At 40.4% G+C, this 13,240-nt stretch overlaps 1 long non-coding RNA gene across 2 annotated transcripts in view; it reads right to left on the bottom strand.

Annotated features, from left to right (window-relative positions):
* Positions 1-281: 281 nt before the first annotated feature.
* The window catches only part of LOC149749117 (uncharacterized), a 15,672-nt gene continuing 2,713 nt past the window's right edge, over positions 282-13,240 (bottom strand). For both annotated transcript variants that reach the window (XR_016393234.1, XR_016393233.1), the window contains one exon: positions 282-616. This is a non-coding gene — a long non-coding RNA (uncharacterized LOC149749117). The remainder of the gene's footprint in view (positions 617-13,240) is intronic.

Here is a 13,240-nt window from a genome sequence, read left to right as displayed (position 1 = left end):
AATGAGATGAAAGAGCAGAAGGTCCTTTGGACAAATACTAGAAAAAAATCTCTATTGTCTGAGGTTGGATATTAAGGTGGCCTTTTAACATCCTGGTGGTATGGTACATGGGGCTCATCAAAGATTCTATAAGTCAATCAACCCTACCAAAAAAAAGACAATAGGTGTGTGTTTTCTGGGCTTCGTGATATCCTTGGCTTCCAGCTGAATTTGGTTTCTATCACCTAAGTTCATGGTATATTAGTTACGTATCCCTGAGTAAAAATTTACAAGAAACGAAGCACCTTAAAACAACACACATTTATTATATCACAGTTTCTGTGGATCAGGAGTCCAGGCTTTAAGGTTCTCCATTTCAGAGTCTCATTTGAAAGCTGCAATGGAGGTGCTGGCCAGGGCTGCAGTCTCACTTCAAGTTTTGACCAGGGAAAGATCCTCTTCCAGGGCCACATGACTGTTGGCAGCATCCATTTCTTACAAGCTGTAGGACAGAAGACCTCAGTTTCTAACTGACTGTCAGTTAGAAACTGCTATTCTCAGTTCCTTGCTATGTGGCTTCCTCCACAGGGCAGCTCACAACATTCATGGCTTCTTCACAGCCAGTGGGGAGAGTCTCCTAGAAAGATAATATTACAATCTCATGTAATATAACGTGTGTTATATAACAGTGTACATGCAGTCACTTACATCCCATCACCTTTGCCAAATTCTAGTGGTTTGAAGCAAATTAGAGGATGCACTTGCACTCAAGCAGAGGGAATTATGCAAAGGTGTGGCTAGTAGGAGGTGGGGATCACAGGAGCCACTTTGAGTCTGTCACACATAAGTAGAGCTGCTTATTGGTGCTGGCTCTCAATATCCTTCCATTCTCCTTGAGAAATTCAGCGAAGACACCATAGGCTTGGCAATGAACTGCATCACATAGTTAAGTACAGACTGCTGGACCAGACAATGGGGCTCTCTAATCATTCCACAGTTGATGGGACAAGGTCGTTTCTCCTCTCTCTTGGCTAATAGCTGAGTTTCCATTCCCAGAAATCAAAGCTTTCCTTTTCCCAGGTAGACAGAAACCACAAACCAAATGAAATGAGGTAAAGAATTTAACAAGGAAAAGTATTTGGGTCCCCTAAACCTACCTCACAAGTTGGGGCAGAACTTGGTCATAAAGACTCGTGAATAAGGCTTAAGGGATTTGATTGACTCAATATGAGTCAGCAGTGTGATGTGGCTGCCAAGAATAGCAAAGGCTGTGTTAAATGCAGTGTAATTAGTCCAGATGGAGGATTACCCGAGAGGAGATGACCTTTTCTCACTTTGTGCTACTCTGACCACACACAGAGGCTTGTGCTGATTCCAGATCTCACGTTCTAGAGGGGACATGGGGACATCCCTGAACCTGGAAAGGAGAGCCCCCAGGAGGTTGAGGAGTTGGAAAGCATGGAAGATAACAAAACAAAAGGAACAATCTCCCTAATGGAGAATAGCACTGTTTTCAAACACTAGAGGTCTGTCTTATGGACGAGGTATCAGGTGGTTCTACGTGAGCCCAGGGGAGAGAACTGATACACTTAGTGGAAGTCCTAGAGAATCAGAGTTCTGCTCAGGGTGAGAAACATTTTCCAAAAGGCATAGCTGCCATAGAAGAGGGTAGATGCTTATTGCTGGAGATCTTCATCAAGTCGTTCAGTTATTCAACAAACTTTTATTGGTTCCTACTGATGGGCAAGCACCAAAATATGCAGATACCCAACAAAGAAGATGCATTCCCTGTCTTCAAGGAACATACCTTGAATAAGACAAGTCAATAAACAGTTTCAATGACAGGAAGTAACCAATAACCTCCAAGCCTCAGACATTCAGTTCTTGCTCATGCCCCATGTAGGAGGCCACAGCTCGGCTCCTGGGGTTCCATCTGCCTGCTCATTCTAGAACCAGAATGAAGGAACTTGGGACAGGGGAAGAACAAGAGTGTTGGTGGAAACTTGTGACGCCTTTGAAAGCTTCCCCTCAGAGGAGACTAATCCGCTCACATCCCATTGGCTGAAGCATGTCACATGCTCAGTGCCAATGTCCATGGACAAAATAGTACAGTCTTGCCACAGGGGGCCCTGTAAGACACAGCAACAAGCAAGTATGTATAACCCTATACAGGAAGGTGGGAGCAAATATCAGGAATAACCACACAGTTTACTATAGTACCCTCACAGTCATTCTATGGAAGTTGAGAGAACAAGATTTTGTGGGAGATGTAACCCTTTGAAGGGACTTTAAGGATGGAGAAGACTGTTTTCTTGACAGTCTTGGGACAATCACTCTCCCTTTCCAAAAATCACTCTATGTTCACACATGTACTTACTATATAGGATAATACATTTCAGTGTGAACGTTTATAACTTAGTTAACTCTGGTCTAAGTGGGATGGTTTTCTTGCCTAGGGAGAGAAGTGAAAAAATAAACACTTTCCACTCGGGAAAGAAACCTCCAGAAATTTAAATAAGGTAAATGAAATTTAACAGCTGAGAGAAATTACAACTATGAAGAACTAGGTTAATCCAGGAATGAAAGGGAGTGAATCAAGAAAAAAATATAAGAAGCTGAATTTAATTAAGGGACCTAGAAGGAAGATATTAGTAGCTGTTCTCCGTGAGGAATAATAAATGAAATATTGTCATTTTTGGTTGTAAAGGTCTAAATTATGGTCCCTTGCACACTTCCCTCCTCAAAAAATAATTTATTTAATCTATCTGTGAAAATTTCACAAATGGAAGGAGCCAAGGCAGGCTGATTATAGTCTGTTGATTTGTTTGTTTATAAGAAATTCTATTGCCATGGCCCCTGGGAGCAATAAAGTAGAAAAGAAAAAAATATCTCTTTTTTCCTAAGTGTGGCTTGTGAACCAAGGGGAGAAGCTGGGATGGGCACTTAGCCTAAAATACTTCATTGCTCACATTGCATGTCCTTTAATTTTTAATACATTTAATTCCTGTGTTCGGGGAGTTTTTCTTTTTTTTTTTTTACCCTCCTGGTGCAAAATCATTTTGTTAAAACTTTTGGAATCAACATGCCAAATGCCAACTGCACCATACAGTGGCTGTGAGATAAATGCTTCTTCAGTAATTTTCAATTAAAAAGCTACCTTGTTCTCTTCAGAGGAAAAAACAGTGCTTCTTCAGTAATTTTCAATTAAAAAGCTACCTTGTTCTCTTCAGAGGAAAAACACAATTTTAATATTTTAAAAATAGTGTGGTGATGATAATAAAATCACAACCAGCATTTTCCTCTAAAGCTACCACTGGGGCCCTGGGTGGGCCCAATTAGGGGTGACTATGGTGAGTTTCAATCTTTCTGGATGTGTAAAGTTGCTGTTGGCAAGACAATGTCTGGTGAATGGAAGTTAGAAGCTTCTTTGGAATTCTGTGTCCACAACCTGCTAGCCATGGGAACCTGGCTGATAACAATAGGAAACAGTTAGGGGAGCACTTACTGTGTGCCACATATGGTTCTAAGTGTTTACATGCATTAACTCGTATAATCGTTGTGACAGCATCATGTGAAGCAGGTATTATTATTATTACCATTTTGTAGACAAGGAAACAGAGGCATAGTAACTTGCCCCAAACATATAAAGATCTTCTACAAATCAATAACAAAAAGACAAAAACACAACAGAAAAATGGGCAAAAGACATAAATGGCACTTCATAAAAGAGGGACAAATTAAGGGTATGGTATTAACAGATATAAACTATTATATATAAAATAGATAAGCAACAGAATTATGTTGTACAGCACCGGGAATTACACCCATTTTCATATAATAACCTCTAATCAAGTATAAGTTGCAAAAATCTGAATCTGAATCACTATGCTGTACACCTGAAACTAATATAATACTGAAAATCAACTATACTTTAATTTTTTTAAAAAAGTGAAAGTTGATATTCAATGTTATCACCGCCATCCCCAAAGAACACCAAACAAACAAACAGTAATTATGTCAGGGAATGGAGGTGTTAACCTTACTGTGATAATCATTTTGCAATATATACATATATGAAATTATCATGTTGTACACCTTAAATTTATTTATGCTATATGTGAATAATATCTCAGTAAAACGGGGGGAAAAGAGGATATCCAAATAGCCACTAAACATAGAAAAAAAGCTGCTCAACTTCATTAGCAATCACAAAAGTCCAAATTAAAGCCCAAATGGCACAGCATTACATACCCAGTAGAGTTCCTGACAGTAAACAGACTGGTGCTACCAAGTGCTGGAGAAGAAGCAGAGCCATGGAAACTCACACACTATGGGTGCGGACTGAGTCAGCACACATTCTCTGGAAAACAGTTTGGTATTAACCACTCAGTTGGACTTTTGCAAGTCCTGTGATGTAGCAATCCCACTCCCAAGTGTAGAACAACATAAATGTTTGCACTTGTGCACCAAAAACACATGCACCAGGATATTCACAGATGTGTGATTTGGGAAAGTCCTAAACTGGAAACAACCTGAATACCATCCACAGTAGGACTAAGAACATTCTGCTACTCACACGATATAATACGATTCAGCAGTAACGATGAACTTCATCTCCAAGCAATGGTGTAGATGAATTGCATAAATGATGTTGAAAGAAAGGACTGAGACACAGAAGAATACTGGATGATGGTATGTAAATAACGTTCCAGTTTGCAAATTTAATCTCTAATTAAAAAGTCAGGAGAGTGGGTGCTTTGGGGAAGGAGGGAGGGTGGTGCAAAGAGGAAGAGGCATGCGAGCCTTGCGGAGGTAAACAAGACCTATCCCTACATCTTGAACCCAGTTCTTCATTCCTGGTTCATGAATTGGGTGAAAGTGAGTTTGTTTGACTACTTACCCTTCTTCAGACTTCCATGTATCATCAGACAATATTTGTTCATTTTCTATATGACGTGAATGTTGAAGTATTACACACTAATTTAATTTTTTTAAAGCAAAGACCTGGCCCCTGTTTGTGCCTGTTCCTAAGAAATTAGAAATCCAAATATACAATAAATGTTATGCTAAATAAAGTTAAAACTAAACAACTTTAAATGCTACAGGCTTAGAAATACCCTAGTAGGACAAACTGGCAATTTCAATTTCATTTTTCATTTCAGCTATTATCTACCCAGTCTTAATCCAGGAATTGCCTTTGGGTAGTGGTGTTATTGTTTTGTTTTGTTTTTTCCTCTAATTTTCTGTGATTTTCCAAATTAGCTATAATGAACAAGTATTACTTTATAATCAAACAAATGCAAAAGTAAACTTTAAAATTTAGCTGAACCGTTAATACTGAGATGCGGAAGTTTAAAAGTAGCATGTAGTCCTTATTCATGTATCACTTGGGGCCTGTAAATGTTTCTTTCTCCTCTGACGTTTTCAGTAAATTCAGTGGAGAATTTTGCCATTTGAAACTCTTCTGTAGAAACCAAGCACATGATTCCTGGATGTGGCCCAGATCCCACCTCTTTGTGAGGCTTTCCATTCTCTGACTAGTCATTTGGAAGCAGGACCCTTGATGGTCAAGCAGGAGCCTTGATGGTCAAGTTAAAATGATCTTTTTCTCTGAGTACATCAAACATTTTGAGGATTAGTTCACATGCATAGAACACAGTAGTATCCATCTCTTGAATGACTGAATGATTTACTAATTAAGTACCTCAAAATTTGATTCAATGGTTTTGGCTTTCTTTATTCTTATTATAACATGTAATTACAAAGGTAATGTGAAAAATTACAGGAAAAAAAATGTTATAATACATCACTTAAGGGTGCCGTTTCAAAGATTTTAAGAAATAACATACTGTATTTCACTGACTTTAAGGGTTTTTTTTTACATTTTAATATTTGTGAAATTGGGATTATCCCACAGTTGATGGCATCTTGCCATTGTGGTCAGCCAAGCAGTGTCATGAGGCTGATGTCGCTGCCTGCTTGTTGATGGACTTGCTTGCTGCTGCAGTCAGTTTTGAAACTTGTCATGATCCCTGCCTCCTGAACTTCATATTTCCAGTAACCTCATCCCCTACAGCATAGGCTAGACCTAGCTACTTATTTATAACAAATTGCTTGTGACAAATGTGACAGGATGTCTCTTCTGAGGTTAGGTTATAAAAAGATTCTGCCTTCCATCTGGGGTGTGCTTTTTGCTAACTCAGATGAAGCCCACTGCCCTATGGGGAGGCCATACGGCAGGGAACTGAGGGAAACCTCAGAATGGCCAGCAAGGAACCAGGTCCTCAGTTCAATGACCTGTGGGGAACTAAATCCTGCCAACAGCCAAGTGGGTGAGCTTAGAAGCAGATCCTCCAACTCTGAGCCTAGGCATGACTGCAGCTCAGACAGACACCTTGATTAGAACCTGAGCTACTCTGAGCCAGAGGACCCAGCTTAGCCATCCTGACCCACAGAAACCAATAGAAAAATGTGTGTTGTGTTAAGGCACTAGCATTAGGGTTAATTTGTTACACAGCAATATATAGCTAATACACCCAACTGCCATCACTTCATGTTATTATTATTTGAAGTACATATGGTGAGTATAATTGTTTTAAAATGTCTTTTAGAAATACACTAAGAATTTTCATTGGAATGAAGTAAGTCAGAAAGAGAAAAACAAATATTGTATATTAACGTATATATGTAGAATCTGAAAAAAAAATGGTATATACGATCTGATTTACAAAGTAGAAATAGAGACATAGACATAGAGAACAAATGTATGGATACCAAGGGGGAAAGGGGGGGGTGGGATGAATTGGGAGATTGGGATTGACATATATACACTATTGATACTATGTACAAAATAGATAACTAATGAGAACCTACTGTATAGCTCAGGGAAGTCTACTCAATGCTCTGTGATGACCTAAATGGGAAGGAAATCCAAACAAGAGGGGATATATGTATATGTATAGCTAATTCACCTTGCTGTACAGTAGAAACTATGCAACATTGTAAAGCAACTGTGCTCCAATAAATTTTTTTAAAAGATAGTATATATGCAAAGAGAACAGAAACAGGGTACTGTGGTATAAATGTGACTTCACAAAGTCAATGTCCTTATTTGTAGTAATGACCAGGAATTCTCTATTCTCTTGCAAACCAACAACAAAGTGTTTATGGAACTGTGTTCATTTTTTAGGGCTGCCGTGACTCAGCACCACACACTGGATGGCTTAAACAACAGAAACTTATTTCCTCGCAGTTCTAGAAGGTAGAAGTCCAAGATCAAGGTGTTGGAAGAGTTGGTTCCTCCTAAGGGTCTCTCTCCTTGGCTTGTAGATGACCATCTTCTCCCTGTGACCTTGTATGATTGTCCCTCTGTGCATTTCTGTGGCCTAGTCTCCTCTTCATATAAATATACTAGTCAGATTAGGGTTCACTCTAATGACCTCATTTTCTCTTAATTCCCTCTGTAAAGACCTGATCTCCAAATACAGTCACCTTCTAAAGTCCTGGGAGTTAGGACATCAACATATGGATTTGAGAGTCGGGGTACACAACTCAACTCATAACATAAGATCATATGTTCACAGGTTCTGGGTGTTAGGATGTGGACATCTTAGGAGGCCATTATTCTGCATATATCAAGGGTGGATGATGAAAGAGAGTTTCCTTTATGCTTCAACATGCCACACCTGTGAGTGGAGTACAACTAGCAAACTTAGAATGATGTTCTCTGCAAAAGAAACACCTCCCATTCTCGCTTATTCAGAAGATAATGGCCCAGTTTGATTTCCCATGGGGTTGGGGTCTCTTCCTCTTGCTCTGTTCCACCCCTTCCGTGTCACTTGCCTTTCAAGTGAATACAAGTCCACTCAGGAAGCAACATCAGTTCTGGTTAATGGCACTACTTGAAATCAGTGACAGAAGGAATATTCCTTGTATTCAGTAAAACCAAAATATATGTGCCACACAGTCAGTGACTGTTAGCTGCATCATCTTACCTAAATCTCAAAATATTGTCTTCTAAGTACCATTGTGTTTATCTTATAGAAGGAAAACTGAGGTTCAGAGGGAAAATGTGAATAGACTTGAAAGGCAGAGAATCATACTTAGCTTTGTCTGACTCCCAAGCTTTTCTCTTTGAGAACTCTCCTTCCCTTCACTGCTATGATTTTCAAGCAGCAATGACCTCTGGGGCAGACGTTGTCAGTTCACAAGAAGAACTGTTCCCTTAAAGGGTCTGTAATCCAGAGGCCATTTAGGGTGCTTAAGAAAGTAGATGGGTTTTGTTGTACTTTTTTTAAGAAAGGCGGGACCATCTGATTTAATTCCCTTTTATAATAATGTGCTTGCATTCAGTGTGTACTGTATGCTTTACATGTAATACGAAGAGAAGGGGGCCATTTTTATTTTCACCATTTTAGAGAAGAAGAAACTGAGGCTAAATAACTTGGGTGAAGTCACAGAGCTCATTCTGCAGAGCTGGGATCTGAACCCCAGCAATCTGGTTCTGGAACCTGCCCTCCTGGGGTTTGCGATATCTCCTGAATGTTTACTTTGGAGGAGTTCACTTCATGTTCTCTTTCTAAGTATGAGTAGGGCCTAAAAGGCATAGACTATGAGCCCAATAGACATACAATAACCCCAGGAAATGACCTTGGCCATGGTAACAATTAGAGAACAGGGCAGTACATAATGAGTGCTAATTGTGGGCAAGGGATAAGTGAATTAGGACCAGGAAAGAAAGAGGGTTAATCAGTTGGGAGATTTTAAATCTACCTCCATAAGTGGCACCCCTCTTCCGTGCCTGTGAAATAAACACCAAGACAGATGAAAGCTAAATAAGTCCTTCACTACTGAGGGAAGTTACGCTGGAGAACGTACCACATGAGAGCCAAAAGGGCTGCTAGCTGAACCCCAGAACTGGGTACACTTACGTAGGGAGGAAGAGACAGCCCCAGGCCAGAAAAGACCTCTCTCCCACAGGGGAGGAGCCCAGAGAAGCAGCAGAGGAGACGAGCAGGTTGGATGCTTTCTGCAGGCATCCTGCTCCCATGAGGAGAAAGGGCAGAGCTGATGAAGCATCTGAAGTTACTCTTCTTTGCAATCTGCTCACAAATCAGTCCATCCATTTCCCTAGACAGGTAGTGTCCCCACCAGCCAGAACAGCTTCCAGGAAGAAATAAATTCAGAAAGGCAGGCTGTCTCCAAATAAAGAGCAAGAGCTGGCAAGCGCATTCAATCCTCCAAAGGATGTACTGACACCTTCCTGATTTTCAGCTCTAAGACGACAGCAGGTGCTGTCTCCACTTCACCCTGTATCTCCAGGGCCCACCCCTGTGCCTGGCAGAGAGTAAGAGCTAGAAAACTACCTGATGCTGGAGTAAGTGAACTAGTGACCATAAGACACTAGAGCTGAGATCTGAAGCACCATATGAAATCAAGGACCCCAATGTGAGATAAAGCTTGCAGCAAATACATCTCCATAACAGCTACTATATTAAAGGGCTGATTGTATGTGGGGTGAGAAAAACAATTACACTGAGAACTGAGCTTTTAAGTCTAGAGTGAGTTTACTGAATGCAATTACAGCATGAATATTGGATGTAAATACCTTATGGATAATTCCTAGAATGTAAGTACATTTTCTAGGCATGAAGAGAACCCTAGATCTCTTCTACATTTGGAGACAGGACATAAAATCCACTGGACTCTTCTTTCTACTTTTTTAAAGTGCATACATGCAGGTAAGAGAGGAAAGAAAAAGAAAAAAAGAGAGAGAGGAAAGAGAGAATTACATCATGAGACAGGAAAAAGACATAGAAGGACTTGATGCTCACCTGGCCCTAAATCCAGCATTGCTAGTTGTATGCCCTTTAAGAACGTACTTAACTTCTATATGTCCATGTGCAAAATGGGAATAAAAGGAGAATGTATTCGAATCTCCTAGCATAACGCATATCAATAAATGTCATGATTTTTATTTACCTCTACATACCTCCTCCTTATTTCCCATGTTGTCTAATATATTTTCCTAACTTTGTACAAGTTAACCATTTTTTTTAACATGGAATTCAAGCATGGTTTGATCAGGGCTCTGTCTTAATTCTTCTCTGATCCACTTGTTTTTAAATCTTCTGTGTACCAGAGGTCAGATTTTGTTTCCCTGCTGAGGTCTCTCATGGTCACAGGACAGCTACCAAAAGGAATTGAGGTATCATACTTGCAGGTTAGTCATTTTTACATTTTATAATAAATATTGTTACTAATATATTGAGACGTCAGCTGGATCATTTTAAATATAAAATGTTTGTTTTTCATTTAGAGCTAAGTCGTCTGAGCTTCAAAGTGTTCTTTGAAGTCCATATTGCTACCATAAAGGAGAAAAAATAAATATAGCTAGCTCTTCTGAGTGTCACTGCAAACTCTTTATAAGAAAAGTATAGCAAAAGTCAGAAAGAGAACTTGAGCATCTTTCAAGACTCTTCTCATAGCTCTGGCTCTATTTTAAATATGGAATCAAAACAAGGCTTAGAAGTGAGAAGGCAGCCCTGCCGGTTTTCACGGACAATAGGCCACATTCTGGAGGGCTTCAGCGGGGACTCGGAGAGGAGAGAGCGGCTAGAAATACCATGTGCTGCTTGAAGCTGAGAGTTCAGGGCAGGAATGTAAGGGTGTGAGAATCACAGCCCAAATGTTCCTTTGACCTTCCTAGTATACAGAGAACAGGAGCACATGAGAATCGTCAGCCTGAATTGTAATTTTTCTGTTCTGCTCATCTGTGAGCCCCTTCGGGTAAGGGATTACATTTTATTCTTCTCTATAAATCTCAGCCCAGGTACGTACCACGGGGCTGCTATATAAGATGTACCCAGTAAATGTTTCCACTGAACTGATAGGGCTGAAGAGAGAGGAAAAGGTCCTTTTTTTTTTTTTTTTTTCCTGGAGAGTTTGAACCTCCCAGGATCCTTGAATAAGACCTAAAAGAGAGAATCAGCAAGACCTGCTCATCAAAGCATCAGTCAGCTTTGGTCGGAGCAAACCTGAAATCAAAGAGAGTGCCAAAATTTCCCATTGCCCTGAAGGCTTTCCAGCACTCAGCAGGGTCTAATAATTTGAACAAGGGGACCACTTTGGACCTGCAATATTGCAATTTTTGCAGCACTGATGTGTGTAATTTGGGGCAAAGTTTGACACAGGATCAGAAATAAAAGCAGTATGCTGTCTAGAGCTGTTTACCCAACACAACAAATGGACTATAAGGTATGAGTATGAAATTGGGTTTATCATACATTCTTCACCAGAATCAATTAAGCATTCATCCCTTGCAATATCACAATCTACACATGGCCAAGCTCTCCATTAGAAGTCATGAGAGCCCAAGGTACTTTCAGTGCTTCTCAAAAAAGTTTTAATTTCTTTTAAAATCAGAAGACATAACAAGCTTTATATCTCAGAAAATATTTAAATAAATAAGAATAATATACTCTTCTTTACACCAATGTAGTCATGCAATATAATTTTAATTTTTAATTAATTCATTCATTTTGGTGAAGGATAGGTCCTATAAAGGCAAAAGTTAGAACTAAACCCTGTAACCGCATGTGCCAAGAATACATCTGGTATCGGGAAGGGGATGAAAGTTCTGTTTTCAGAAAAACATCCAATCATCTATTAATCACAGAGGCGTGAAACGTTTTCAAGGACATATAGATAAAGTTGGGAGTCGGTCGGGCTGTTGGGGGAGGCGCGTGATGGGTGTGCTGATTGGAAGGAACCACGATCCTACGTGTTTTCTGGATATGACCCTCATTTTCTCTCTCACAAGCCGTCTGCTCCAGCTAATTAGCAAGTCAAAAGATATAGAAACAATTCTAGACCTCAGCACAATCAAATTAGAGGAGTTATTTGAGGATACCATTTCCACACAGTGTAATCATACTCTCTTTGTTTCGGTCAAATGAGTGAAAATTATCTTTCAAACCCAACTCCCTCTCCTCTACCCAACCAGCTCTGTGGATGGTGGCATTTCATATCTGCTTTGATCAGTTTTACATGTGATCTCTCCTATGAAGACAGGAACGCACAATCTACAATTAAACAATACCCATCAAACTTTCTATACAGCAAGGACCTTTTAAAAACTACATTAGGGGCTTCCCTGGTGGCACAGTGGTTGAGAGTCCGCCTGCCGACGCAGGGGACACGCGTTCGTGCCCCCGTCCGGGAAGATCCCACATGCCGCGGAGCGGCTGGGCCCGTGAGCCATGGCCACTGAGCCTGCGCATCCGGAGCCTGTGCTCTGCAACAGGAGAGGCCACAGCAGTGAGAGGCCCGTGTACCGCAAAAAAAAAAAAAACCCAAAAAATATTGACTTTTAAGATGATTCAGCACTGAGAGCCATTAGAGCTCTATCTAAACCAAGACTTGAAAAGTTTATTAAAATTGGATTTTTAACCTGCTCCCTATTTCCTCTGCTTATAAAGAATCCCACTGGACTCCTTAATATTCATGCTATTAACCTGAAAGAGTCAAATGGCCATTAAGGGAGGGAAGGCTGAGGCTGAGCAGGGTAGCCTTACAGATAAAATCAGGTTGAGCCCAGGCAGGTAGAGTGACCGTGGGTCCTGGAGGTGCTCCAAGGAAGCAAGCTCTCTCTTTCTCTCTCTCTCCAACTCCCCTTCTCCTGACCTCTCTCTTCCATCACATATTTGGGGGAAAGTAAACAACCAAAAATACCAAAAACAAACATAAGCAAACTATTCAAGTATAGAGAGCATGGGCTAGGAGTCTAAGTTTTACTGGAAGGGTAGCTGCCTTGGATAAATCACTTCCTCCTCTGGTGCCCTCATTACTCCCACTCACTCATGTCATGACTTTAAACTTCTGTGCCTTTTTTTTCTTTGTAAAATGTGGACATCATGGTTTCCAAGAAGGTCGATGAAAGAACAAATGGCGAGGTTCATATCATTCACTTTGTACAGAACCTGGCACAAAAGCCTTGGATGAGTCTCAGCTGGGGGTATTCCTGATTCTTGATCCAACACACAGGCCAGTTACTTCCGCTTCCATTTCTTTCCTGCAGCCTTTATCTTCTGCAGGACACAGTCTGAAACTTAACTGATGCCAGTGAGTCCTGGTAAAAATGGGTTCTGTCAGTCTTGTTTCTCCTTGAGATAAGATTTTCTGCTCCCTTAGGGCAGTGGCGATCTCTTCCTGAGTACCTGGCATAGTAGTAAACACATACCTACTGGGTGCTCTATAAAGA

Source organism: Delphinapterus leucas, chromosome 5 (assembly GCF_059928025.1).
Source record: "Delphinapterus leucas isolate spDelLeu-1000000601 "Yukka" chromosome 5, BTC_Dleu_Yukka2, whole genome shotgun sequence".
Lineage (NCBI taxonomy): Eukaryota > Metazoa > Chordata > Mammalia > Artiodactyla > Monodontidae > Delphinapterus > Delphinapterus leucas.
This window is presented reverse-complemented; position numbering and strand designations above follow the sequence as displayed.